The 27,859-nt window shown below is 40.4% G+C and overlaps 1 long non-coding RNA gene across 3 annotated transcripts in view; it reads left to right on the top strand.

Annotated features, from left to right (window-relative positions):
• Window positions 1-5,737: 5,737 nt before the first annotated feature.
• The window catches only part of LOC115496851 (uncharacterized), a 41,306-nt gene continuing 19,184 nt past the window's right edge, over window positions 5,738-27,859 (top strand). Inside the window, exons 1-5 of one of the 3 annotated variants that reach the window (XR_012057744.1) lie at window positions 5,738-6,281; window positions 12,129-12,215; window positions 13,276-13,437; window positions 14,977-15,176; window positions 18,445-18,508. This is a non-coding gene — a long non-coding RNA (uncharacterized lncRNA). Of the gene's footprint in view, window positions 6,282-8,817; window positions 9,092-12,128; window positions 12,216-13,275; window positions 13,438-14,976; window positions 15,177-18,444; window positions 18,509-27,859 lie in introns of those variants that run through there. The other 2 variants (XR_003962387.4, XR_012057743.1) reach the window with 2 other exon arrangements.

The raw sequence follows: 27,859 nt of genomic DNA, 5'->3' as shown, positions 1-27,859 counted from the left end.
TGCATCCAATTTCTGCATGCAATTGCCATGATTACGGGTGCAGTTCACATAACTGCACATAGAAACTGTCAGAGTTGTCCATTCGGATATGTGAAGTGGAAAGGCTGTTGTCTTTTGCATGTATTGGTTTGGCAGCTGATTTGCAAATCTGTCCCTGCTTGTGATTTGCTTTCCAGAGCAAAGTACTTGTTTCAATTTAAATAAGTGGCATCTCTCAGTCTTTCCTTAAAATTGACAATTATAGACTGGGTGGGTTCATATGACAAAGACAGATCTTCTCCTAAAATAAATTGTTCAGATGAATTTTATTTGTTGTTTCTTTTTTCCCCCCTTTGTTGTGTGGTAGTACAAAGGAATCAACCACATGGTTTTTCAGGAAAGAAAGACTTCAAAAATATCCTATGAGCAGCACTTTATTCCTGTGTAGTTCTATCCACAAAACACTTCTTGAAATATTGCAGATAAGGATTTTGAGATTTGCATGTCCTAAGAGCAGTACATTGAAACGCCCTTCACAGTGTGTTTTCAAGTTAAAATAGTGCTCTGATGAAAATACATTGTATGAAAATACAAAAATTTATGATGTGCACAAGCCCAGGATCTGTCTCTGAAAACAGCAATTATGAGGACTATCACTTTTGAATCTGTTGAAGAATCAAACCGAACCAGCCAACAATATTTTATAGTTTCCATTCAGTTTTGCCTTTATATTATAACTTAACAGCTTTGGGCTGCAGCAGAAATTGGAACTCCTCAAAATATGAAATATGAGTAAGAAGAGAGAGGTTTCACCTTGATGACATCTGAAACACACATGTGTGGGGGGATCTGTGGCTCAGAGAGAGACAGTAACATCACCAACATCATCACCAAGGACATTGTACTAAGTCAACACTGGAGATTAGGTCTTCTGACTCTCAGTCTTTTGCTCTTAATATTGGGCCAATAAAAGGTATTGTTTCCTATTTGTTATTATGTATTTACTTTTATATTCCCCTCTCTCTCTCTTTTCCAAGTTTTTCCCAAAAACTTTGGAAACTATTGATTTTTGAGTTCCCTAGGAAACCTTCTCACATCCTTTTAAATACCAGCGCCTTTCCTGCTCACATCCTTTGGCCTATGCAAGCCCTCTTTGTCTTCATCTAAAGCTCCAGGGGGAAATGCTATTCATCTTTATTTCCTTGGTTTTTCTTTCTCTTAGAAAAGCTGACCAAATTGTTCAGATTTCCTTTATCCTAAGATAAAGAATGGCTTTGGATACTTCTGAAGCTCTAGATCTTGGGAATATTGGTAGTGACATTAGAGGGGGCAGAATTTGAATTCCCTTGTGGAAGTAACCTCAGATAAGGGTCCATCACTGACTTAGCTACAAAACTGCAGAATTACCCTATGTCTGCTGATGCTGCTTAAGCAGCATTGGAAAAATAGTGTATCTGTTGAAATAATGTATCTGGAAGGAATTATTTTGGGTCCATTGAGTCATTGCCCAGTTGACCACTCAGGGAAGACCTCACTGCTGTTATTGCTATTTGAAAGGAGGTTGTAGTGAAATGGGGCTCATTCTCTTCTGCCATGACTCAGATGGCAGAAAAGGAAAGAAATCTGGGAAGAAATAGCCTTAAGTTGCACTAGAATAGGTCCAGTTTAGATATTAGAAAAAAACCCAAAAGCTGAAAGAGCAGTTAGGCATTGGAATAAGTTGCCCATGGAGGTGTTGGAGTCACCATCTATGGAAATAATCAAGAAGTGTATGGATATGGCACTTGGGGATGTGACTGAGGCATGATTACTGTGGTGCTGAATTAATGATCTTGAAGGTCTTTTCCAACCTTGTTGTTTCTGTGCTACACCAAAATTTTCACACAGTCTCTTCTAATATATCACCTTCCTCAGAACTGAAGATGTGAGAGGTCAGTGTGGGAATTGCTTTTCAGAGACCTCCTTGTTTTGCTGTGAGACCCTGCTGATTTGCAAGTCCATTGGACACTCAAATGGACCTGGCAATATTGCTTTATGACAATCTTTTAACTCTTTTCTCCCAAAGACAGGGATTCAGAGTGCCTGGACACCCTAACACAGCCTTGCTGGGTCATGCAATGAAACCCAAACACTGGATTTCACCTCCTTCATTCAGCACAGCTACCACAGGTCATCCACTTGCAAAAAAGGGCGGTTGAAGAAAGACAAAATGAGCTCATGGCAATGCCATGTCTCAGAAATTACTGTATGACTATTTTCTTGGTTGCTAAAACAAGGCACAAAGCCTCCGAAGAAAATATTTATTAAGACACAGATGGCAAAGCTGAGCCTCTGATTTCCCTAAATCCTTAAGAGGATTGTGATACAGCTTATAGGAGCATCTTAGTGGCTGGATGCTCAGCTTCTTATTAGATATGTCATCCATCTATACACCCACAGTGACTTGAGGAGAGACAGTGTTTGCATTCCAGCTTTGCTAATTGCACACCTTAAATTAGGGTAACAGATAACTACTTTTTCTTTGTTTTTTGTGTGCATACAGTGCTGGGCTTCTGAGTACAATGCAGCAATCCCATTTTGTATGTCTGATTTTAGATATGCTGTATCTATCTTCTTGATTTTAGTTACAAAACTGGGAGAAAGCTGTAACAGAAAGGTGAATGATCAGGGTAGTCATACCTTTGTTTTGAACAAAGCATAGAAAAGCACAGGATAATATCAGATAAGTACAGAAAAATAAAGGAAAAGATGTAATTACTTTTATTGATGTGTCTTTTTCTGAGATGCTGTTTTACTTGCACTCCTTTGTTGTTCCCTATGTTCCCTGAAATGCCTGGCTCTTGTTCTCCTGCTCTTACTCATCTTTATTTCCTCATATTTCACAGTTGAAGAGAGATGAGAACTGAAAATGTGTTTGGAAGAGATCACAGTAATCTGTGTCCAGTCTTGGCACAGGCTATTTACAATTCCTGTCTCAGTTGTCTTCATTACATTGTCTTACACACTGCTGGGATTCTCCTGGTTCCTAGTGCTGCTGGTGATGGTGGTTTCTCAGCAAAATATGCTCAGTCCAGACAGCTGATGGTGCACCACAATTCTGTTGAAAGTTCCCTCATTCAGATCATTATTTTTCCAGAAAATCCAGAGCAGCTTTTCTGGTAAAGAATGTGAGGAGATGACAGTAAATGTGATTTGTAAGGGGAAAGCCAGGGCCATAGATTTTCCTGATTGTCCATTTCTAGATGAGGGTAATTTGCACATTTCCTAAATGAAAGAAAACGTGAGCCAATGTGTGAGGGTGCAGGAGAGATGTACAGCAGTCCTGTGATGCCACCTAAGTGAGCAGAAACAAATCTCCTCTGCTGCTGGACCACATTTCTCAGGTTAGTTCTCAGTGCTGATCTTGTTTCCCATCCATACCTTTATTGCTGAGAGTTTCTGGGCTAAGTGCTGCATAAAAAAAGGCTTGGAAGTTTGGCCATATTAGCCATCTTGCCTTATTTAGTTTCTTCAGCTTTAGGGAAATGAAACTTTGTATATTGCTTGACAAGATTAATTGGATTTTAGGAAAGTAACAGTTGAGTTTGCATTAATGTTATCTTCCTGTCAAATTAAGAGATTCCAAAGTGCTGCAAGCACCCATATCCAAGGAAGAGAGTCACTTTGTAAGCACTCATACACTAGATTTTGACAAGTTGCAGTTAATTTTTGAACTTCTCTTTTTGCAACAGATTCTCAGAAGAATTTTTGTGATAGCCACTGAAAATTACAAGCAGCACATTATAGTGGCTGTGCTTATATTTCTTATAAAACTAAATCAGTACAAAGACTTAGCATAGTATGGTTGTTCTGCTCCAGAAGAGACCTAGGGACACTCCAGCATGGATGCAGGGTGAATGGTCAGGAAAATAAGGTCTTGGGTTGCAATAGGGAGTGAGAGAAGTGAGAAGCATAAATATAAATGGAGAATTCACTGAGTATATTCAGTTTTCAGCTGCCACGATAAAAAACCAAACAGTAACAGCAACTGTGAAATGCAATTATAAATACCTGAAATAAAGTCAGCCAGGATAAAAAATCAGATATGCTGTAAAGTATATGGAACTGTGATTTTTCCACTCCATTATGGAGTGGAAACCTACCAAATTTGTTACTATGACAGAGGAAACATTAGAACAAATAATAGTTTTTCCTTACTGACTTACCAGGCTTCCTAATTCATGCAAAACACAATAATACAATAGAATATTTTTGAGTTTTGAATTTAAGAATACATTTAATTTTTTTTTAATTTCAGAAAATCCACTGGAAAGTGGGTCTAACTGTCCAGCCTCAGGTATCAGCTGAAATACATTGACTGTCAGGAGAAAAAAGAAAACGCTGCTTGTTTTTGAATAGCAAAAAAATGTTATGGCTTCTGGTTAGCTCTGAACAAGTCATCAAGGATGAGTTTTTCCTTAATAGCATGACTGATTATGTCAGGAGCAAATACCCTGTGCAGGACAGAGATCATGTGTGATACAAAGGAACCATGCAATTACCTCGGGGTCCTGCTCTGCCGACCTGGGCCACTTGTCCAGCTGAAGGGCAGGACTGCAAAAGCTGTGGACTTTTTAAAGGTTGGCTTGCATAAGGCTGGATTCTGATTGCAAACCTGTTCTGTTGGGTAATTTGCTCTGTAGAAAAACCTCTGAATATTTATTGGTGATTGCAAAGTTCTGGAATCTGTAGGAGGATTCCTAAATTACTGCTTTTCAACCTCATTCCTTTTTTGTAGGGTAGTTTGGGGCAACTGTTTTACAGAAGAGTCAGGTGAAACTGGAGTGCACACAGGGAAGGTTTTGTGTCTGGCAAAGGTGTCTTTGAGATTTGCTCAAGACTTTCCTCCCTAATTAAATGGGTGTCTTCCTTGACTTTGATCTTATGAGTCATTCATCTAGAAACTACTTACATTCTGCAAGACATCCCTGAATAAGTCTCTCAATTTATTTATATCTCTAAGATGATTTAACACTAAGTTAATGATTTAGGGACCTATCTGATTCCCAGGAAAGCCAGTCAGAGGCAGTCCCCATCTAACCAACTGGGTACAATACCTACTTACATTTAAATACCATTTGCATTTCTACAAAATAATTTATATTGCTTGCTAATACCCTGGATGCAAAGTTTTTTATAGATTATTACCCCATAAATTGTTAATCCTTACTTTTTAAGTTATCTTTCATTAGAAATTGAACAAAAAATAAAGCTACAAGTACAGACCTGAACCCTTCACATTTTGAGACGTTCCAGATTCGGGTACCTGGAACATAAACTTCATTCTTTGGATTTAGACTAAACAGAAGACAAGCCCATTTTCAGGTTCCAATTTGAACATATGGTAAATTCTTAGGAAATTATTTGGCCTGATGGGTTTGTGACACTGGAAGAAGGTTGAAATCAGAAAAGGTAATTTCCTTGCTCTCTACTGAAAAGCAGTAAAATTGATTTGTTGCTGATATTTTAGGGAGATTTGTTTCTAGAGACAGCAGGGAAAAGCTAATTCAGCCAGAAAGTCTTCCTGTTTTCCAGGACAAATCTGTCTGTTTTTCTGTTACATTGTCATTGCCTTCCGCAGATGGGGAATTAGTAGCCAAGGAGCTGCTAAGAAATTCTGCCTTAGACTTTAGAAATCTAAGGCATGGAAAATTCATTCTTGACTTGGGAGCTGCTGGTTTATACAAGCTCTGGTGACACATGCCTGCCTCATGAGGGGATCTGCTAAGATGCTTTGGGAAACTGAGGAGCTGAGCAGCAGCACTCTTTGGCTGTGGGTGTCACTGAAGCATCCAGTTCCTCAGGAGCTGCCTGTCAGGAGGGAGCTGAGCTGGGCTCTGGATGAGCACCCAGGACAGCAGAGATAATAAATAATTAGAGAAAGGCGTGTGGGGGAATGTCTCGCCTGCACCGAGGACAGCACGGAGCCTCACCACCCACGAGGCATCACTGGGATGATGACTTAATTGAAAAGAGTTGCTCAAGCATGTACCAGGCCTGGCACAGAGTTAGAAACTTCTGCTTCAGGTAATGTTTTAACAAGTTGTTTTCTTTTTTCTGTTGTCACCTGAACCAGAAGATTCAGGTGCCTGCTTATTGCGTAGCTACACCTCGGGTTATGCACCCAGCCTGTTTTTTTTTTTCTTTCCTTTGTTTTGTTTCCTAACTGGTTGCATTCATGTACTCAGGCCTCTTCAGCATTTCAGATCCCAAGTGAAACAAGAAATGGGAGGATGCAGAACAAAGCCACCATGAGTACACAGGTGAGAGGTGGAGTGTTCTACTTCATTCCAGAGAACAGGAATCATATCTGGTCAGTCAAGCTTTTATTCCAGCTCCAATTTTTATAGAAAATATTTACAGGAAAAATAAACATTCAGACTTAGACTCCTAAATCTAAATTATGTGGACTGATTTATAATAAGAATTTAAAGTCCAGCTCTTTCTTATTGATTGTAATTTAAAGTTAAACGCAAAAAAGCAACATTAATATCAATGATACACACTAAAGTAAAGAGGAAAAATGACCTACCCTGCCTGACAATTCCTTCCCTTTCCACCCCTGCCTCTCTTTCTTTCCTCCAGAAAAGCAAATTGCAGCATATCTGGAAGAATAACTAAATTAAGTTATTTTGGACAAAGAGGAGAGAACCAATTCCTGTATCAAGTCTCTTCAAACAACACTGAAGTTCCTAAGTATTGAATGGGCTGGAACTTGAGTGTTTTGGGTGATGTGCACTGTGGCTCTCTCTGGTGATCTGGATGCTTGCAGATAGAAAAAAATTTACTCTTCTGCAGCTGCTCCATTGCTGGTCTGGTGTGGTCTGGCTTTGCACAAGGACCTGTGACTGAGGAGAGGGTTGGTGATTTTGTGCCACCTTCACTTTCTGGGTGACTTCAGCTCAGACTCCTGACAGCTCATGACTTGTGAAGTCCACAAGGAAGAGAATATTTTATGTCATTGTTTGTGGAGGCAAGTGAATAAAAGCTGTGGGAAACTGTCCAAAAGAAATTGGGGATCTTAATCAGATTCCCTGAGTTGTGAAATGAGGTGGCAACCAGGCTCCAGTATCTCTGTTCACAATCTGTGCCACTTCCAGACCTGATTGCCAGGGCAATAAAAGACACATTCTTCCCTTCCTGATGTCATCAGAACTGACCTGCCTCTCTCCTAATCACCCTGTGTGTGCATTTAGTGAAAGGTAAATTTGGAACTTTGTGAAAACACCACTTAGAGCACAGCAGAGTTTATAATGGTGACAGATATGCACAGGTGACCTCTGTCAGAGAGTGAACATCTGTCTTTTCTTAACACTGCTCTAAGAAGAGATGATCAGCTGACCCAATCAGCACAGCCTGTACCATGCACACTCAGGTGCTGAGACTGACAGAGATCCAGGTGATCCGAGCCCCCGGAGTGTTGCTGTGTTTTCTGTGTGGGGAAAGAGAAGAAAAAGTTCAAAGCAAATATCCTGTTGTCCCTCATCCACAGCTTGTCCAGAATGAACTCCCAGATTTGTTTCTTTATGAAAGCACCCAACAGTGTTTAATTTCAACGACCTGGCAGCCTAATGCCCACCAGGCTGGCACTCAGGTAGAGGTTAACATCAGCCCAACCCCCTTAGCCCTAACCACTTTTGGGAAAGTTAAGCTCTGCTGAAGGTTTCTGGTGTCTGCAGCCATCCAATAAACCCCACTAAGCACAGGGACTGCAGGGGTCTGTTTGCAGCCCTTTGTGTGTTAAAGCTGCAAAGTTTCTGGGTACAGTCCAGTTGGATGTAAACAGCATTCCTCTACTGGGGTGCCAAACGATACCTTCCTCCCTGCTGGGCCTCAAGATGTAGCCAAAACTTGTTTACTCTGTAATTTAGAGTTCATTGTAATCTAAATAGGGATTTTTGCAATGCAAATAGGGCTGTGCAGAATGTAATACATTTTATTTATCACTACTGTTAATTATGACTATATAGCTTATCACTCATCACATAGCTTGGATTGCAAAACACAATGTTTCAAACACACTTTAACTCTCAGATCATGATCAGTAAAGAGAATATATTATACTTTTAATATGCACTTTCCCCCACAGTATTTTACAGTAGCCTGCATAAACTCCTTTTTACAGAAAAGTTTTCCAAGAAATGAAAAAAAGAAATATCTTGACTCATGTGCAAAGGTAGTTTCTGATTGCATAAAATGGGCAAAGAAAAGTGTCCTTTTATTTGGCTTCCTGGAGTGTCCAGTTGTCCTGGCTGTTACACATCTATGAGGGAGTCTGCTATTAACCCCAAAATTCTGAGTATTAGAAGATCAGCCCATAATGACCTAATGCTAAGATAAATAATTGCAGTTGAGCATGGCTAGAACAGTTTGATGGACTCAGTGCTCTTTAAAGGTGCTGAAACTAGAAGTGGAGTGCAGAGGCTAAGGAACAATATTCAGTGAAGGAAAAGTCTCCTCTCTCCTTGGCCTGTAGGAGGTGATCTAGGTTTGCTTCCTCTCTAATTTACACCTGTCATAAACTAATATTCATGCTCAATAAAAAATGAAATTAAAATACTGCCCAGTGAAGAGGGATGAAGTGGTTAATGTTTGTTACATGCCCTGATGCTGAACCTTGACATTTTGACAACACCCACCATTCTCGAGGTGCCATTGCAGATAAATGATTCCCTCCATCAGAGATAAAGTGCTGAATACTTCACTGTGGTCCATGAGATACCATGACCCTTATGCCTCAAGAACTCAGAAATCTTTTATTAGCTGATTGCTGTTCTAAGTTAATGTAGTTAGGCTAGGTCTAAGAAGCCTGATTCTGTGAGTTTTACTAAACCCTCCAGCTCTTCCTGTACCACACTGCATTTCAGAGGGCAGTGCAGCTGGGAGCAGGTCACCCAGAGGGAGCTGGAACCTCCATCTGTCCAACAAGGCTTTCAGGACCTGGCCAGGCAGAGCCAAGTTTGATCTACATTTGGCAATATCCCTGTGCAGGGAGGAAGGTGGATCTGGATGGCAGCTACAGATTTCATCCAGTTTCTGCATCTCCTTTCAGCTCCCCAACCCCTGTAAATTGGTAAGTGCTGGGGTGTTGTAGGTCTCACACAGCACTCATCACCCTCTTATTGGAGGTGATGGTTGGTCCTGCAAGGACTGCAAAAGTGGGGATGTGGCAGGAGATCCCAGTGCCTCAGGCATCTGTCTAAGTTCCATCCAGCCCATGCACCTGGATTCCTTCCCACAATAAATGACCAAGAGGATTAAATTGTGGTGTGCTGCTGGATTTTGGCCTAAAATGGTATTGAGGGCATGGCTGGAGAAGATGAGTAGATTGAGGGGATGCTGCATCTTCTGTGCCCCAGTTCCTAAAAGTGCTGCTGATTTTAGCTGAATTTTGCCACAATAAATTCTTTTTTGTCAATTAATGTATTGGTGAGACTGGCCACCATAAGTGAGTGCAGTGCTGGAGGGAGATGCAGAAATCAATGCAGATATTTGGCAAACTGGAATATCTGACAGTGTTGGAATTAACAAAGCTGGTTTAGCATTTCCCCTGCCAGTATCCACTCCTGTAAATAGGAATTTCCTTTTTGTTGATTTAATTGCAATCAGCAAAATGTTTTGTAGAGCAAGAAGTTCTCTCTACAGTTCTCTGATACCTGAAATTCAGAGTGGACGTGACATATTGTTCTGCTTTGAGTTTCATTTAATTTGAGCATTATGATAATGCTGAAATAACAGGAGAGTGGTAGCAAATACTCTACATTTGAATATATTATCTTAGGTCTCACCAGCTGCAGAAGTTGCATTTCCATAGACAGATGGTGGTGTAAGAGCCACCACTACTGACTGTTCCACAACGTTAAGTAGTTTTTCAGTCTGTGTAAGAGGCAGTGCTTGTGTTTGGAGTACTAGCAGCAACCTGTTTTGTTTATTCTTATATAATCAAAAACCCCAACAACTCCAAAAACAGCAGTCTCTGTGGAGTAGCTGGTGTAAAGATGGAAGCAGTAAAACTGTCATGTTTGAAAATGCTGTTTGGGAGCTTCCACAATTTATTTTCTGAATGATTAGGGAGGCTGTCACAATGTGAAAGACTTGGAAGTAAGCTGTCCAACGTTTGAAGGTACATGGCTTGTCACAAGAGCAGTTACACTGCAGCTAAATCCTTGGTGATGTAAACAGCTGTCAGCTCTCAATTAAATAAGGATCACTCCATGGCTTTGCCCTGCCTCTGAGATAAGAGAGCATTGTTGTTTCCATACCAGAGCATCTACCTGTGCACAGAGCTGCTCAGCAGATTGCTGGTACCACTTGTTTCCAATGCACAAAGTGCTGAATATTACCAGGAAAGAAAAAGCCTGACACTTCTTCCTCTGCCTGAGGTGCATGCTGTACAAGGGTCAGGAAAATCCCTCCTGGCTGAAGTGCAGGGACCAGCCCAGCTCACACAACCCTGGCCCAGGTGTGTCTGGCACTGATGGTGCCTCTGTCTCGGGGATACTCTTGGTCATGGCAGCACCAAGCAGCACTTTCATGCTCGTGTTTGAAAAGGGATTTGTTTTGCTCTGTGCTTTTCCTTCTTGCTGTGTAATGTACCTAATGTAGTCATGAATATAACAAAATATATGCTACCATGTACATGTGCACAGAGTAGTCTGGATTAAAGCAAATTGAACAAGCTTTACAGTATTTTCTCCAAGAAACCAATTAAAAAGATGTGCTTTCCATCACTAACGTTATCAACCCCAAAATCTTACCTTATATTCCCAGGACTGATCATTAATAGTATTTCAATCAAAATTTGATTATAGTAATCCTAACCTGTTTAGTGCAAACCCTGCAGAGACTTTTATTTTTTTTTGTAACTGGATGAAAATAATACGATTGTCAAAAAGTTTAAAAAAAATGTATTTGATATTGAGATAATTTAAACTCATTTCAGCAGAGACTACATACTAGGGGCAAATGTTTTCTATAAAGCTGCTCTTTCTGAACACCAGCATTTATGCAAGTCACATCCACTAAATCTGTGGGTCTGTCTAGTGAATGTTTTATCTAAATCCAGTGTTGCTAGCACGTCAGAGGGTTGTGCTTTTTGGGATGTTTCCAGTTGTCTGGTAGAAATCCAATTGCTTATTCATGGATAAAATCTGATTGAGATGGAAGATACTGCAATGAGTGGAATTACCTTTTGGCTTTGATGAACTTTTGAGAGAAGCAAAATTCTATTATATATAATTTTTTCTCTCCAGTTTTATTTATTTCATTTCCCTCCCCTCCATCCTTGCAGTTTCCTCTGGGCAATTGGCAAATCCAAGAGTGCCGTTAATGTTTCTCCTTGGCTGAACTTTAAATGTGTATTTCTGAACACAACCTCCCTATCTTGCACCTCCCTGAAATGCCCTGATCCTGTTGGCTCAGGGATTGTACTTGTTCTTGGAATATCCCAAGGGAAATCCCATCACTTTTCTACCATTCACATGACCTAATGATTGCTTGAAAGTGCCTGATTTTGCAGCTTCTTTCTTTTAAAGTCCGAGTTTTGAAGTTTATGTATTATATTGGACTCTGGAGAACATTAGGTCAGTTCACTTCTTTTAGCCCAGGTATGAAAAGTTTTGCTGGAAATTATGTGGTGTCCATGTAAATACTGAGATATAGTTGAGCAGTGGACATTTGCCTTAAAGACAGGATACAAAAAATGAAAATACACCAACCTTTAGCCCACAGCCATTATCTGTGGTACCTTCGTAATAGATGTAATACCTTGTGCAGAGTTCAAGGCATTCACATGTAAAGACTGAGGGATTTTCTTTTCCCACAGACTTAAAAAGAGAATGTCATAACTATAGACAATATTATTTTTATTCATTTAAAGTGTGTTGTGAATAACCTGAACAAATGCATAAAGCCCCCATGCATGCTAGTCAGTATAGAATATTTTTATCTGCCATTTCAGTCTATACCATTTTTGTATTAACCATCTTAAGCAAAAATATGCCAGACCATTTGGGCCTTAGGATAATGATGTTGTGATTTATTGCACTCTGCGTTTCCATCCTGCAGCAATTACCAGAAGAGTTGATAATGGTCTGCAATTTGTTTTCCAGAACTGGGAATAGCTGCCAGCAAGAGCTGCTCTGAGGGAAAGGCAGTGGCTGTTTACCTGCCCTGCTGAGCCATTCCGGGGAGGACAGGTCAGTGAAACCCTTGGGAATGCCCAGCAAAGTGCCAGCCCGGTGAACTGAGAACAGCTGTTTCTTATGAGGTGCTGCAGTGGGACCCAACAGTATAAAAACTGACTTTTTATTAAATTTCTATAAAAAAAATATGAGACCTGATGGAGAGAATGGGTAATATATCCATTTTTCTACCCTCTGGTTCACTCACATCAATTTAAGAATGTCCTCAATTCCAAGAATCAAGTGACACCACCCTGTTTTTAAAGAGCTCACAGCTCTAGCTATTGGTGGAGGTTCCTTATATTGGAATTTACTGTAAGCACTTGTCATAGCTATATGAAATCTTTATAATCCATGGGGTCAGAAATGTTTCCTGTTTTGAACTGGTTTCTTGGTGACCTTGGTGTCAATGTATTGAGGCTCCACACACATTTTTCAGGACTTGATCCTGCCCAGTTTGTCAGCTGACAAGAGATGAGACCCTGTGAATCTCAGTACAAAGGACAAATACTCGTCTTCAAATATAGGATGATTTCGTACTTATTGAAAGTTTTTGGGTTTCCATTACTATCAGCAAGGTTGGTTTAGTTCTCTTTAATAGAAAAGGGATTGTAGGCTACAAAAAAGTAGTTTGAAAGGTGTCACAGCCTCGGTCTTGGTAAATCTACAGAGTAGGATTTCAGCACTTAATGAACTGAGAACATAAAGTGATACACAAATATTTTGCCGACTGAGAAAAAGCTTTTTGGCTTCTTTAAAGAAAAGAAAATGTTTGTCTATATGTTATCATTGGAGAATGAAGCTGATTTTTTATGAAAAACTGCATTTGGCTTAGCCTGTATTCTGTCTCATCGTCTGCTGGTTCTCCTTGTATGTTTAGACTCTGCTCTACTGTATTCAGTACTTGGTATTTTTCATGAGCAGTCATATAGGTAGCAGTCTGCTACTGGGGCATAATAGATACTGATTTTATTTTGACTTCTTTAGGCTTGGTATTCAAAATTTTTAAATGGTAAAATGAACTTGTAGTGTGCTTTATTTAAAGGGGAACAATTAACTGGTTTGCCTTCCTCAGAGTAAGTACTTTCCTGAAACATGGCTGGAACAAAAGAAGGAATCCTATTGGCATTCTCACTGGTGAAAGTCAGAATATAAGGGTCAGGATCACATCCAGTAACAGAACTAAATCCAGTCCTGTGTCAAGATAATGTCAGGGGATCGCAGATGCCAAGTACAGGTAAGAAAGGACTCTGCATTACCACTGCTTTCTTCTCTCTGCTTTATTTCACACTCCTGTTTGTGAGAATTCTCCACTGCATTCTCCAAAGTCAGTGGGATTCCCAACAAGTTTTCAGCAAGAATGGGAATAACAATGACTGCAGGCACTTTAATGCACTTTCACTTTGGCAAGGACGCATGAGTATTTTCCCACCATTCTTCTCCCCATTTGCAGCAACAGCTCTTTTTTTTAACCTTTTTTTTTTGGTCCCCAGCTCATTTTGCTTCAACACTTCTGAAGGGTTATACTGAAGTCACTCTTCAGTGAGTAACCAAAATAATCAGGTATTAATTACAGCTAAAGAACAAGGTCCAAAGTGTGACTCATTATAATTCTTCAGTTCATCTAGAGTAAATAGGACCTTATCTGTGGGGCTGCCTAGGTTTTTTACCTCAGTGATATGTGGAAACTATAGCTCAGGATCTTGGAGGAAACTTTGAACCCACTACACCAGTTTGAACAGGTCTGCGGCCTTTGGCTTTTTAATCTTTGCCTTTGTTCACTGTTAGATTTGAATGATTGCCAAGTCCTGTAAAAGCCTGGAAATCGGATATTAATCTTGAAACTCTTATTTAGATTCTTTTCCCAAGGAAGATGTTGCACAATAAACATTGCCTATCCATTTGGCCATGGGAGAGTGTTTTCTACTTTTGGTCCAACTCTTATTCTCATTGATAATGGAAGAAACTCAGCACTTTGCTACACAGTAACATGAAGATGTCATTATTTAAATGACTGTATGGATATTTTCATTAATAATATCGCTTTGCAATCATGTTAAACCTTTTCAGTAAAAGGTTTTGCAAATGATAATTCACAAAGCAAATACTTTTATTTTTGCGTCTTCACAGAATAATTTGCACTTGAGATTGTAATATTTAAGTGCCCCTACTGGTCTAACAGAAAAAAATTAACCATTTGTACATTATTTTAGTCACTATTACATTTCTATAATTCTCTTGAGAAAGTAGGGATTTGAATAATGGTTTCATTTTAGTTCTGAATAGACATATATTAGTACTTCTATATTTTCTATGGAAGTACATTGGAATTAGGAGTACTTCATAAAAAATACCTTTTCATGTTGGAAGTTCAGCTTATAATTCACATAATGGTTTTGAAAACTCTACCTTGCATGGCAACTTTTCAGTCTTTTGCCCACATAATTCCTGTTGGTTTAGGAACTCCAGTCAGTGCTCAGTATATATGAAACCTAGACAAATAGACCAAATTAGTAATACATGTGGTTATTCCCATGTATGTATGCAAATATAAATAATACTTAGTATTTATGCCTGGTAGTGTTTTCTAGCTTCAGCTGTAGTATGTGAAGAAAGTGGGTAGAAAAACCATACCTTGGTTATTTCACTAAATTTCCTTTTTGTGCGTTTATTTGATAAAAAAGTGGTGCAGTATCCAGGGCTTCTCAAGGACTTCATAAGGCCTTGAACTTTCTCCTACTCTAAGGACAATAACATAAATTTTTCTTTCTGGGAGGTTTTAAGATCTGAAGTGAGCTGTTGCTGATTCCAGTACATTGAGATTGGGACCAAGGCAGACCCTCATCATCTCTATGCGGAGGTCATGAAGAAAACCCAAGGTAACTCATAACTTGGGTGAGGAGAGCAAAAGGAAAGAGTTCAGCAAGGAAGCCTATATATTTCTTAAAGGTGGCGTCTCCATGAAATGCTGGTCAGGTAAGTCCAGTACAGTTAGGATTTGTCACTTGATTTCTTGGACCTGTGCTGATTCACCCCGATTTTGGTTTGACCCTCTGCTCCTGACATGCTTACGAAGAACAAACTCTTTCTGCAAGTCTAATAATGTGGCTGAAACTGGTAATTACTATACATACTTCTAGAAGATCTATAATATAATTAGCAGCTGCTTTGAGTTGCAAAATTACAGTAAGAGAAGATTTATGTTCTTCCCCTTAACTGAAGCATGGTTTACTTCGATAAATACAATTCTGAGATAAGAATAAATGCATATTGCATTGGGCAATCTTCCCTGTGACACTGAGATATGTATTACCTCTTTGCTCCAATTATCCAAAATGATGTTGCTTTCCCTTTTTCCCTGCTTTGATTACCTTTTCAAGTGTTCTGTACCACCCTTGCCAAAGGGGTGCAATTATCCCTACAGGTTAAACCTCTCGACTTGGGTGGAGAGGTTGTGCAAACGTGTTGCCAGTGTGGCGGCTCAGTGTATCAAACTTTCTGCCCTTTCATAACTTGTTTCATTAGTCCCACCTAAGAGTTTGAAGAAGCCTTGGTGGTTTGGGTAGGAAGATGACTGAAGCCAGGGCGCAAGAAAGCTGTGCCTGCCCTGGTCTGCCTGGTCTCTCCCCACTGCTGTGCTGCCGAGGATTTCTGATTTGCCTCCTTCGATCCTGGATGTTCCAGTGCACAAACAGTGTCCCCCAGATGCAATTGGCAGCCTTTAGATGATCATTTACCTCTTCTCTAGAACTTCACTAAGCAGAAGCTGACCTGAAGTAGTGAATGAACTGTGGACAGGGCCTTTTAGGCTTTGAAACTGGAGGCAGGAGTCTTGCTGGCAATAGGTCCAGCTGTTTATATCTCAGAAGCTCAGAGGATTCTCAGTTCTTAAAGGCCAGCTCCACCACTAGGAGTCTTTCCTGACACAATCCTAACAAAAAGATGTGTGAGAATGACTTCACCAGAATTTCATCCCTTTCAGGCATTGCTTCTCCAGTGGGACCAGGGACTTAAGTCCTTCTGCTTAGGGTTATAATTGCAGAGCTCATTACAAGGGTCTAAACTCTACTGAGGGTCTTTCTTGCTTTTCACTCTTGTGTAATATGATGAAGATAAATTTATTCCACTGCCTTTCAAGTCCTCTGTGCTCAGAAGGGATTAAGATTTAAACCTTCTACTGTCCCCTCAAAGAAGGTGAACATCAAACCAGCCTTGTGACTGAAAGTCTGACTGATGCTAATAAGAACCTGTTCTCTTGAAACATCCTTGTTACTGCATGAGGAGCACTTCTGTAACCTGCCAGCCTCCAGTTCCCTTTCGCTGCTGTGGTGCAGTTCACTGATTAGAAACAATACTAGATGCACTTGTGATAAACTCTTTGTTGGGCCTCTGATCTGTGCATGGCTGTGCTCTCCTGAAATGGGGAAGCACAGGCTACGTGCTGTGCAGCACTGCTCACCACACTGAGGCAACAGCCAAAACACCAAAGAAAAGATCAGGACAATAATAATAATAATAATGATAATGATGATAATGATAAAAATAAAATGACGTACTTTGAAAATCTCTTGGTTACCTTCGCTTAGCCTGAGCAATTTATAGAAAAATTCCCGGTTCCCAAATCTTGAATTGGGAAAGAAACTCCCAGATGGCAAAATTAGAGGCGTAGTTATAATTTATTTAACAGTGGAGTGGCATTTTGGGGGTAAAAGAGGAAATGCTTCAGATTTAAAATATTAAAGTTGCCTGAAGCACAGAGGGAATGAATTTATGATAATGTGGGACTCTGGGTTTGACTCGTCATGAATCTGTCCCTGCTGCCAGAATTTTAGTCCCAATTCAGAAAAATTTTAACTATTTTTCAGAAAGGGATTAGATATAATGAAAGCTTTTCTGCTGATTTTTAAATGATTTTGAAAAAACCTGAATGATAATAAGATGTAACCAGTGTATTTTCTAGTTGACTCTTGTACACTGCTCTCCTTAAAAACTGCAGGATGATCTGGGACTTCATCCAACTCATGCTGAAGTCTTTCCACTCAAATAGAATACTTGGTGAAAAAATTAGAGGTGATTCCTCAGTAAATACAATGCATTGTCTGTGATGGGCCTTGCAGTTACTCTTGCATTTATTCCAAAGCCTGCTACAGGATGCTTAGGAGAACAGCACAGTATTACAGGCCTTTGTTTGAATTCTATCCTTTTTATTTTGCAGATTTTTTTTTTAACATAAAAGAAGGAGGAGGAAATTTATGAAAATGCAGACCTTGTCAACATAGTTCAATTTCTTAACTTGTCATCTTGTCTCAGTTCTGACTGGAAGAGCCCGAAGAAGGCCCTATGGCCAACTTGTCAGCTCTAATCTCCCCTTCTACTCCTAGCGGATATTTTATTAACACTTTTTAAGACTGTTTTTTATTTGTTTTGCAGTCTACATGCTGAGGCAGCAGCCAGTTTGGTTTTCTTCATCTTTCTCTCTTCATGCTCTCTGCTGCCTGAGAGAGAGGTTGGCTCTTCTGCCATCAGAGTCCACAAATCACAGCAGAAGGGATTGTTGCAGTTTTCATAAATGCGGTGTTACTTGAAAATTATAGACTGCAACTGCTTATTGCAGTTCTGTGCAATGGCTGTAAATTGGGCCCTGTATCTTTCTGGTGACAGTCATTCCCGCAACAGGCCTTTTAGGAAATTGGAAGGGAAATTAAACAAGAGCAAGGGGTAGCCTTCCTTTTATCTTTGACATGCCTTCCTGAAATCCTTATCTATCATATTCAGGCAGAGATGCTGCTGAAATGGTGGTGGATTTAGATGTTGTCCGTCTCTGAAGGTACAGACTGCTGATCGTGCATGCTCTTTGAAGCACGTCTGTTGACGGGGTCTAGATACACATAAAATATTATGAATGATGGACCATGATGACATGGCACCAATGGAATATATTATTTCTCCATTTTCACTGTCCATTCATGTAAAAATCAGCTTTCTCAAAGCCATTTAAAAGGGTTAAGCTGAACACAGTGGCCATAGGTAGGGAACTGTTTGCAGAGAAGATTGAGTGGTCAGTAAACAAAGGCTGCATAGTGACTTTATTTCTTTCTCAGGAGATAAAGATGAGTGCAGTGAGTGTTCTGTTGTCCTCCTTTTTTTTTTTTTTTTTCTTTTTTTTTTTTTTGGCTATCTGGACTGTGAATTGAGGCATGCAGGAGTAAACAAGCTTACCTGTTTGGTTGCTCATTCCTTGCAGGATGTGTGTGGAGGTGTGGACAGCTCATCCACTGGCCTAACTGCCTGAGCCAGCAGAAAGGATGGTAGGTAGTACATAGAAAATGAATATAATCCACTATTACATATTAATATATGTTATATATAATATATAATTTAATAACTATATAATACCATACAAGGAAAGAAACTGTAAATGCAAGGTGGTTTCTGAGACTCAAAGCCTTCTTGAGGTGATGCACATTACTCACTGCCCTGTGTGCTGGATGTGCCTGGTCCTAATCCAGCCCCAAATCCTGGCCTTCCTTCAGGTTTGGTTTGATGGGAAGGGCTCCTCACCTAACCTTACCTTTCTCTTCACCACTGAGCTTGCCTGAAATGAACTCTGTGTTGACACTTGTGCAGGCAAAAAGTCTATGTCTGGAAAGAAAAGACCTTTTTATATCTGTTCTGCAGTAGAAGAGCACACGTTAATTCTGGCTATGGCAGATCCTCTAGGCCCACACCTCTGACACACCCAATATAAAGAGAGTTTAAACAAGCACTTACCCTTAAGGGCGGGAGGGATGCTCGGTTTTATCACCTCACCACACCCCAGTCCTGGTTCCTGCAGGCTCTGTTAGAACAGCCAGGTTGGTTCCCTGTGTGTAGGAAGTGCTGAGGTTTGTGTCCCTCAGCAGTCACCTGCTCCAGGGCACTCTGTGCTTCAACAAAAGGGTCGGGTACAAAACCACCTTTTTGCACGGGTTGGGGGGAATCACTCAGTGCTATGAAATTATGGATTTAACAGCCTCACACATCTCAAACCAAACCAGAAACCCGACCTGAAGACACCTGTGCCTCTGCAGGGTTGCTGGTGCCAGTGCAGCAGTGAACCTGAACCCAGCAGGACAAACCCCAGACACGCCCGGTGGGAGCTGGCTCCAGTCCGCGGCTCTTCCCACCCCTCTGCCAGGGCAAAGCCTGGATTGCTCCCTGTGCCATGTTTAAAGGAGCGTGGGCAAATTACCAGGCAGTTAAACCCAGTGATCTCCTTATCTTTGCTGTTAGTATTGCTTTCGATTATTCTGAAGGATAGATGGCAAGAAACCAGATTTGCTTCTGATGTGTAATACCACGTGTTTGCTTTTCACTAAGCCCAAACAAGGAAAACCTACAACTCTCTTTCACTTTTGTCCCCTATTTGTTTTCATGTGCCAGCACAGTGCTTCAATGTTCAGGCTGTAGATGATGCCAAGGAAAATTGAAGTCCAAACCAAGAAGCTACTTTCACTGGAATTTAGAAAAACAAATACAGAGAGCTTTCTGTTGCTCATTTTATTTCATTTTCAATAAATCTAAATTTTGGGTCAACTCAACCTGGCAGTGTTTATCTAAATAAAAATGCAATGGCTATGGGAATGAGAGCCGGTCCTTAAAATCAGAGGAGGAGGAGACTTGGATTATTGTTTGGCTAGGATGAAGGCAAGCATCTAAAGCAAGAAGATTTGAAGACCTTGCCATGTTCCACTGGAGTGGGTATAAATTTTATTAATACCATTGAAGTAAGTAGAATCAGACTCTAAATTAGTGATTCTGCATTACTTAATAACTCTTACTGAAATATAGTGCTTCTGGCTAACTTCAGATTTTAGCTGGAGAGCTAACTGGAGGGGTTATTTGGAGTTGCCTTAAACCTATAGGCTACTAAATGATTTACTGGATATTTAGATACCTATAATCCTGGAATTAGACCTACTGGGATATAAATCCCTGAAGCTCACAAGCAGTTAAATAATGACTAAACGGAAAAAGAAAAACCCATCTAATCCTTTCCATGCTAAGGTATATATTAGCACAAAATTTGCAAAAATCCATCTTCCACACCAAATAGAGTGATTACAAATGAAGGCAAGAACATTATCCAAAAATATTGGAAGCTGGAGAAGCACTGTGATCAAATAGGACAACAAACAATTCCTGAAAGGAAGGGAAACTACATAGATACTTATGTATGTGTTTTACAGGGTCTGCACTGACACCGAGTTCCTTCTGTACATGCTTTTATCAAAATTCTCAGCCAACTGAATCCCATACATTTATTGCAGTTTTCCTTTTTCTTTGCCAGGAGGGCATATCCAAAGCTCTCATAAGGAGACTGAAACCATGGGCTGGATTTGCTCAGATGTCTGAAACATTTTCTGCAATATTGAGAGCAAATATGGACTGGATTGCCAAGATAGACTTTTACCAGCCTGCCTTCAAAGCCTACTGTAGAAAGGAGAAAATTGCCTTAGGAGAACCAGGCCCTGTGAGAATCCTTGCTCTGTGTTTTCCATTCCCTGTGGATTGGTAATACAGTTCTCATTACAGACAGCCAAACTCAAGAGCAACATCCATAGCTCTGGTTGCATTGTGCCAGAAAAAAATGGTTTTCAAGGACCTAAGCTTGCTAATCCAAAATACTGTACAATGCTGAAGAAATGAAGAAAGTAAGTTTGAGGTTATAGAATGGTGCTTTGCACAGCTATTGATGGAAGGGGCCAGGGGTGTTCATTTGATGGGGTTGTGAGGCTGTGAACACGGCAGCGTCTCCTGAATCGAGGGTTGCTGAATGCACTGCAGGGGTCCTGTGGGAAAGGGAATTTCACTCTTCCATCCCCATTCCCAAAGTGTTCCTGGAAGAGCCAGCTGCTGAACTGACTGTGGTGCTTCCAGCACCTTGTCTGGTCATTCTGAAATTGATTTTGTTAATATTTCATGTGTGCCAGGTGGGCTGATGAGGGCAAGGTGAACTCTGAGAAGAATTGATTCTAACCTTGCTCTGCTACAGAACCTCATCACCTTAATATTGCAGAAGTTCATCTGTGTCCTGCAGTGCTGGTGCTAAGAAATGAGGAGCAGTTCCCTCAGGTGTCTTGCATGTGACTAATGACAAATACTGGAGGGTCTGGCCCTGCACCTCTTCAGTATAAATAAATGTAATTTTGTTCAAATAGTCACATTCCTGTGCAACCACTGAATGTATTACTTTGATCATTTGACAAAACGAACAGAGGCAGGTAATTAATTTTGGTTATTAGGTGTTTGCCCAGTATTCACAAGTAGGAGTGGATCATGGTTACTCTGCCTCTGGGGCTATTTATTTGCATAATTTCCTTTGTTTGGTAACAATGTGTGATCCAGACAGAGTCATATAATCCCTTTATGGTGGAATTTGTGTGTTTACTAATACCCATATACAGTTTGTGTGAATGTATTTGTGGCCAGTCTCTGCCCCCTGGCCCAGGTTGTGTTCCCATGCAGGAGGACCAGTGGGCGCCTGCCCATTTCAGGAGGAGGCCTTGGCCAAATGCGATGTGCTGGAGTCATGTGTTTCCCACACTGCTCCAAATCTCGGGGCAATTTTCAACAAATGATTTATGTTAGTGAGTTATGGAGTCAGTGCTTCCCTTGGTGAATTTTATTCTACAATGGGAGTTATTGAAATGGAGAAGTGACAGAGGTCACAGACCAGAGTTTCTCATGTGCAGTACTGCCAGTCCTCCTCCCCTGGCTCCTCAGCATCGGGCATTAGGGACTGGCTGTTCTGTGAGCCTCAGGATACATAGCAAAGCCACCAGCTCTTCTGAAACTTGCTACTAGGTCAAAACAGCTTCCTTAGAGGTTTATTTTTTCTTGGAGATGTACACATTAAGAGCTCCTCCAACAATTCCAGTGAGAGCAGAAACAGATAAATGTTAAGCTTCCTTTGCATTCCACAAGAGGTCCCAGCTGGTCTTTCTCTTCCAGCAGTAACCCTGGGGCAGAAAGCAATGCTTTTTATTTCCTCTCACACTCCGCAAAGCAAAACCTTAATAAGGCTTGACACAGTTGTTCTTCTCCATGTGTAGTTTGGGGGGTGTTCCCTAAAAATCTCTCTGGATGCAAGGTTGCCTGAGACATTCCAAACACTTCAGCTGAAATTCTATTCAAAGTTTTATCACAGGGCTTTGCATGTGGATGAATTTCAACCATAGTTTCTATTTCACCTGATTTTTAAGGCCAGAAGGAACCATTATAATCATCCTGGCTGAGTCTCATAAGCCAGAGGGTTTTGCTTAGTGATTGCTGCATGGATCTTGTGGTAGAGCTTGAACACATAGTTTAGAAAGGCATTCAATCTTGATTTAAAAACTTAAGTGAAAGGGAGTTTGTCCTGGATGGTTTTCTTCCTACCCTGGCTTGTTCTTGTGGATCAATTGTCTGAGTCACAGAATTTAGGCTGTAAAAGAAAAGGAAGCAAAATATAGTTGTGTCTCTCTTCACAACCTAAGCCTCACATGACACTAAAAATTGAGTTTGTTGAGATTTACTTTTTGCAAATCCATACACAAGTAGTTTCAGAATTTCACAGAAACACACATTAAAAAGAGACTCCCAGAGAGCTGAAGCTTTTTCTTTAAAATATTTGTAGTGAGCTTCCCTTTATGTTTTAATCATCATTTTTATGGCTGTTGAAGTGTTTATTTATGTACTTGGAGGCTTGATTCTGGGAGATAGAGAGGTTGGGAAAAGAAAAAAGATGCTGGTCAGCAAGCCAACAGAGAACTAAGAGTTGACAATTTACTTTCAAAGACAAAATGAGAGTTGCATGTGCTGGAAAAGTGTCTGGGTCAATGTTGGTTGTGCGGCAGTCAAACTCTGCCGGATTGGACCTGTAGCCTTGTGTTCCTGTCCAGTCCCTGTGAGCTTGTCCTGGAAGTTTGCTGAATTCACTGCATTCACTTCTATGTTGGTAAATGGGGTCCCAATATTCAGATTTCATGCCTCAGCCTGAGCTTGTTTGCTCAGTATAGAAGCACGTGGCACGAGCTGCACGGAGGTGACCTCAATCTTTGCTGTCCCCTTGGCAAGTGTTTTGGCAAGGAGCAGCTGCAGGCAACACCACCTTTTGCCTTCCTTGTTAAGTTGGACCATTGCAGGAGCATTTCCTTTGGCATCAGGGAGTGCTGAAGGTTCCTTGAGAAACGTTCTGGCTCTGAGCCATGAGAACTCTACTGTGAGAGACAAGGACAAACAGAAGGCAGGGTACCAAAAAGTTATGTAACATTAGACAAGTCCAGGTTAAGGTCCTGTGATAATGAAATAATCATTGTTCATAGGAGCAATAATTTTCTTGGTTCTTTCTTTTTTGTTTTGGTTTTTGTTTTGTTGTTGTGTGTGGGGATTTGTTTGTTTGTTTGTGGTTTTTAGTTTTTTTCTTTCATACTCTGTAAATGTCTTATCAAAGTTCAGAAAGGAATTCTCTGCCAACAAGTGTGGGGAAGAAAATGTTATCAACTGAAGGCCAAGTTAATAAATAGTTGTCTAGTTAAGACTTTGCTTGTGGATGAGAAGAAGAATTGCACCAACAGTTGATTAGACATTAATATCTGTACCAGCCATTAAACCTGTGGGAACTTGTAAATGGGGTGACTGGTATAGAACTGCCTATAAAAATGGGTGCTGTTTGACCTTAAGAAAATTTAACAAACCTTAAGAAACCAGTAGGTGGTCAGGAGCATTAGTGTATTCTACAGGTGTTTCTACTGCCTCTCCTTTGTTTTTTTGTCCAGATTTTACAAGATGAAAATTACTTTTATACTGAAAAATGGAACACCTATGACTATCCAAACTTAAACTGAATTCAAGTGTTTCATTGTCAGTAAATTAAAGATTTCATCTTTTGCGGGTTTATCAATCACTTAATTATCCAATCTTTCAATGTTTAACTGATGTTTGGACTATAATGTTTCTGTGTCTTTAATGAGGAGCATTTTATGTGTTATATAGACAACTTGTTTTTAAAATGTTTTCATTTACTAATACAGTTGTTCTCTATACTTACATGACAAAATATCTGAATCACCACATGATGCTAGGTAGTTTGTAATTATATGTAAATGTCAGTATCGTACATGCGTACATAAGTACACAGTGAAGACTCTAGGAGAGTGAAACGTTAACCACAGCTGAGTGGTGAGAACGAGAACAGCACTCCTCATATGGAAACAAGACATCAGGGGGGAAAACCCTTCTTCTCTGCATTTCATTTCAGGATTGATGTATGTCCCAGCTTATGTAGGAAGGAGATTTCATTGCCTCACCCAATGTCCACTGCTGGCAGGAGATCTCCTCGTGTTCCCCAGCAGCAGTGCCATTTTTGGCAGTGACTTTGCTGGGAACGTGTCTGTGCTGCACGAGCTGCAGCTCCTCTGCAGGTGCGACTCACTCTGACCCACTCACACCAGAGCCAGTGAGAGCTTCCTCAAGGCTCCAATTATTTCCATCTGGTAGAGGAAGGATGCATTTGACACAGGTGTCTATTGGCCTTTTCAACTCTAAGTGGCCTCTCTCCAACTGGCTCAGTGATGGGACAATCCACAGAGGAAAGGGAAAACATCCCTGTGTGCACACTTCCTTTCAGAGCAAATCTTTATGCTGTGAAGAACCTAAGCTATTTCAGCACACTTTGGATTGGTTTTCTAGAGAAAAACCTTGATGCAGGTGTTTGCTGCCCATTTTATCTTAAACAGTCTGGAAGAGATGGTTACTATATCCTTGAAATGCTTAACTCAATAGTCTCAGAACAGTGTCCTCTCTTTTTCAAATTTTAAACTGAAGAGACCCCTGCATGCTCTAGCTTTGCTTCTCAAGTTTTGCCCTTTCATTTCTTTTTTTCCCTAACAGGCACAAGCCTTAAGCACAGGTGGCTGCTGTGTTTTTTTTATTTCTGATGATAGCTATTGACCTGCCAACTGGGTATTCTCTTGGTAATAGTAAACAGGTTCCTAATGGCTAAACTTTCTTCCATTTAAATTCTGTAGTCCAAAAATAATCTAGTTTTTTATTAACCAGGGAACATATTATTAAACACATACATCATTTTTACCAGACTGTACCTCTGTAAACCTAAGTAGTTTTAAGTCAATGTTTCAGAGTTTTGTTGTTTTGATTTTCTTGCTTTTTTTTTTGGGGGGGGGGGGAATAGGACTCCAAACAATGGAAATTAAAAAGTGAATTTAGTGATTTGTGTGTAAGTAGAAGGCCTGGGAGATAGAAGCTATACACAATTTTGACAGTGTGTTTGAAACTAGATGAGAAAGAGTATCTGTCTGACGAGTAGCAGACTCCTTGCTGGTTATGACAGACTCAGAATCAATAGGTGACTTCAAGGAGTGTACTTCTCTGGATTATCTTGTTTTATATGACACCTAGTTTTTTGTTGTTTTTTTTTTTTTTCTTTCTATTTACATAACTTGTTTAAATTGTAAAAATCCATTATACTTTCTCAACTATTAAAAGAAAGGGGGGACCTTCCTGGCATCAGCTGGATGACCCCTCGAGTTAACTGATTATGAAAATATCAGACCTTTCTTATGCTAATGTGGTCTGGGCAGAACCCTTCTGGTACAGCCAAACCATATGGAATTTATATCTCAGTCAGTGCATGGGAAAACGAGATTATTTACTCCAGGATATGGTAATGCTCTCATTGACTCTCTGAATCTTTGTGAATGAGTGTGAATGCTCAGGGAATTGACAGGCTGCTATCACAGGCAGCGCAATCCAGCAGGCTCTGGTCAAGCTCTTGCACACGCTGCTCTGCCAAAGGACTTCAGCCTTCACCTACAATGTCCTTGTTTTTCCATTACTAAGACTTTCCCAAACATACAGAGCCAAAGGGACATATTAACACAAGCCTGCATGCCAGAAGGCACAGCCTGTCTCTGTGAGCAGGAAACACGCTCCTTGTTTAACAATGGATGGAGCTCTCTGCCTTTTTCACCTGAGTTAATCTTGGCCACCTTACTTGTATCATTTAGGTCACCTAATATGTTATGTAAGTGAACTGTAGCTGGACAGCATTTCCAAATTTCTCTTTCCCACAATAATGGGAAAATACAGCTTTAGTTTTCCTCCTCTTGCCTCATTTGGATGTCACATGGGTACAGTCCTGTCCTATTGTGCACTTCCAGAAAAGTCTGTGGGTTCGGCATTGATGATCCAACTCATCTGGACATCCTTTTTCCTGGCTAAAAATCCATGTGTTACTACAATCAGTAACTTTTACCATTGGCATGACTGCTGCTTCTCTTCAGCAAAATTGTAATTTCCTTTTTTTTTTCCAAATATATTCCTACTCTGCCTTAAAAAAGGCATATTTTTCTACCTTTCTACCTATACAAACTAAAAAAAAAAAAAAAAAAGGGATTTTCTGGATTGCTCATTTCTTGAAACAATCCATGACCATAAATGAGTAGTTTCAATGAAGAAGAAGGCAGAAGGCTCTGGAGGAGTTAGTGCTAAATGGAATGAAGATTAAGTGGCCTAAATGTGGTCTGGGCCAAATTGTGATAATGTAGGTTTTTCATTTATCTGATAATTATTAGTGAGAGAAGGTTGCTTACTCTGAAATATTTCATTATTTTTCTAGATAATTTTAATGTATTTGGAAAATTGTCTTGTTCTCCTTCAAGAGTTGTTTTTGAAAATCATAGTTTTAGCCATTTATGATATACAGTCCCATCTCAATACATATAAAAGTTAATAAGTGTATTTCTGCTTTTTTTCATATAAACACAAACTTCTAAATCCACATGAGCTTTTCTCATGAATAATGAAAACTGACCCCAATGGGAAGAAGTAGAGGAGAGAGAAAACATGGACACAATTGGTTCAGGGATGGGAGAGCAGTGCCAGAGAAGGAACTGCTGCAGAAACCTTTCCCTAGCCAGGTGTCCCTGTAGCAGGGCTCTTCCTCCTGGAGCCATCCTTCACATAACACCGATTTTCACTGCCTCTCTTGCAGGGGTCATGCTGGGGGGGTCCCTCACAGCTGACTTGAGCAGAGCAAACACGGTGTTGGGTTGCATGGTTTCCACCTCTGCACTCAGTGTGGAATTTGGGAGCTCTGTGGGGCACCCAGTGCTGCTTGTTAGCCTGGCCTCACATCTCAGCAGCAGCCTGGCCAAACCCCTGCTCTTCATGCCTCTGCTGTGCCCCACACACCACAGGCACAAGTTATTTTGGATAAGTCTGTACTGAAGTTTGATTTAATAAATCCCTCTAATAAGTGCAACAAAGGAACAGAAAAGATCCCTTTGGTGGCTGAGCCAGCTTAAATGAGCAGAATGCTTTCTAATTAACAATCCAGTGGTTCACTTCACATGCTTGGCTTTCTATAAAGTGAAAAATACCTTTAAAGCATTCAAAGGCATCTTTGTTTTAAAGGAGCAGAGAAATCCTGCTCCATCCACTGACCACCACCAGTGATCCTAAGGCCATGCAGCCCCAGGTCACTCTTGCAAAAAGGTTGCCAATATTTTCTCAGCAAACTCTCTATTGATTGCATAAATACAGTACAGTACCCATGAGGTAGTGTTGACCTGTCACATAGTAAAGATGTGGCAAGCCCCATAATTCATTACCAGTTG

The sequence above is a fragment of the Taeniopygia guttata genome, chromosome 11 (assembly GCF_048771995.1).
Source record: "Taeniopygia guttata chromosome 11, bTaeGut7.mat, whole genome shotgun sequence".
NCBI lineage: Eukaryota > Metazoa > Chordata > Aves > Passeriformes > Estrildidae > Taeniopygia > Taeniopygia guttata.
Note: the sequence above shows the minus strand (reverse complement) of the source record. Positions and strands in the feature narration are given on the sequence as shown.